We start from the raw sequence: 2,463 nt of genomic DNA on the forward strand, positions 1-2,463 counted from the left end.
TATCTCTCACCCTCTCTCTCTCTCTCTCTCTCTCTCTCTCTCTCTCTCTCTCTCTCTCTCTCTGGCAGGGGCGAGGGAAAATATTGACATTGGTAAGTGGCGGAGGGAAATACGAGGCGGTGTTGCAATAAAGAGAAACATCAGGAACGTTTAAAAACACTGCAATTTCGCCAAGACTTGCACGAGATAGAAGTAACCATTGAGTTTGAGCCGCTGACGAGTGTGTGAAAGCAGCCACGCGCGTAAAGTACTGAAATGATAGGGAGAGAGAGAGAGAGAGAGAGAGAGAGAGAGAGAGAGAGAGAGAGAGAGAGAGAGAGAGAGAGAGAGAGAGAGAGAGAGAGGGAGGGGCCGGAGGGAGGAAGAGGGTATGGTTCCCTATTGTTTAGTTTGTAAGCTGTGAAAGACATCATGTACATCACTATTACTATTATCTTCCATTTCTTCTTCCTCTTCTTCTTCTTCTTCTTCTTACTCCTCTTCCTCTTCCTCCTCCTCCTCCTCTTCCTCCTCCTCCTCCTCCTCTTTTTACGTTTTTTGATAGCAGTATTTATCTTTTCATATCTTCAGTTAAGCTGAGTTTTTTTTTTATCATCGTCACTATCATTATCATCATTTTCCTCATTTTTTTTTATATAACTCACCCTGCCCTCTCTCTCTCTCTCTCTCTCTCTCTCTCTCTCTCTCTCTCTCTCTCTCTCTCTCTCTCTCTCTCTCTCTCTCTCTCTCTCTCCGTATAAGCACTGTTCGCCATGTTTGCCTAAGTATGTGTGGCTTTCATCTTGTTGCCGGGAGCTTGTGTGTGTGTGTGTGTGTGTGTGTGTGTGTGTGTGTGTGTGTGTGTGTGTGTGTGTGTGTGTGTGTGTGTGTGTGTGTGTGTGTGTGTGTCTGCAAGAGGATCTGCTTATTTAGGCTTTTGTAGTGGTAGTCATGTTTGCTTGCTTTCTTGTTTCCTCACTCGAGTGCGTGACGGTTTCTTGTAAGTGTGTATATATGTATGTATGTATGTATGTATGTATGTATGTATGTATGTATGTATGTATGAATGTATGTGTGCATCTGGCGGATGATTCAGTGTGCGTCTGAGGGTCATCTTAGACACCATCATTTTGGCACACCCTGTCTGTCTGTCCGTCCGTCTGTCTGTCTGTCCCCCTGCCCATCCCCCTCTGTCTCCGTGTATAAGTGTAAGTGCGTATGTATGTATGTATGCATGTATGTATGTATTTATGTATATATGTATGTACAATTATTTCAGTGTTCTTTATGTATCTCGTTATCTGCTCGCTTGCTTGCTTCTGTGTGTGTGTGTGTGTGTGTGTGTGTGTGTGTGTGTGTGTGTGTGTGTGTGTGTGTGTGTGTGTGTGTGTGTGTGTGTGTGTGTGTGTGTGTGTGTGTGTGTGTGTGACTGCATGCGTGTGTGTAACTTTAAGGATGCCTTGTTTGCATGTAGGCATCTCTCTCTCTCTCTCTCTCTCTCTCTCTCTCTCTCTCTCTCTCTCTCTCTCTCTCTCTCTCTCTCTCTCTCTCTCTCTCTCTCTCTCTCTCTCTCTCAAGGTCAAGGCCGAACAAAGAAAATATTAAAATACATTAAAGTCCTCACAGTCTCAGTAGGCGGCGTATTTTGAATTGTTGCCACATAGGACGAAAAGTAGGAGGAGGAGGAGGAGGAGGAGGAGATGGAGGAAGAGGAGAATGCTGGCAGGAATGCAGATAACTAGGACAGCAGTGATGATGATGATGATAGTAGTAGTAGTAGTAGTAGTAGTAGTAGTAGTAGTAGTAGTAGTAGTAGTAGTAGTAGTAGCAGCAGCAGCAGTAGTCGTAAAATATTATGATAACAATCATCTAATTTCCATCGACTTCCTAAAAATAACAATGCAAAAAAAAAAAACACACAACACAACAAATCAAATATAAGTTACACACACACACACACACACACACACACACACACACACACACACACACACACACACACACACACACACACACACACACACACACAAAAAAAAAAAAAATAAATAAATAAAATAAAATAAAATACTACATAATAACACAAGGATGATAACACAAGGATAGGAAGAATGAATGGACGGACAGATGGCAAATGCAATTTAATATCAACAAATGCAAAGTACTTAGGTAGAGGAAACCCACACAGGAGGTACACATTAAACAACGAAACTCTGGTAGGTACAGGGTACGAGAAAGATTTAGGAGTTATAGCTAGCTCTGAACTCCGTCTAGGAAAACAATGCATAGAGGCCAAAAACAGGGCAAATAGGGTACTAGGATTAATTTTTAGGAGTGTTAAAAGTAGAAGGCCGGAAGTAATATTAAAGTTATACTTGGCGCTGGTCAGACCTCATCTAGACTACGCTGTGCAGTTCTGGTCCCCCACATTACAGTAAAGATATAGGTCTATTAGAATCAGTACAGAGGAGAATGACTAAAAGGATA

The sequence above is a fragment of the Scylla paramamosain genome, chromosome 11 (genome assembly GCF_035594125.1).
Source record: "Scylla paramamosain isolate STU-SP2022 chromosome 11, ASM3559412v1, whole genome shotgun sequence".
In the NCBI taxonomy this organism is placed as follows: domain Eukaryota; kingdom Metazoa; phylum Arthropoda; class Malacostraca; order Decapoda; family Portunidae; genus Scylla; species Scylla paramamosain.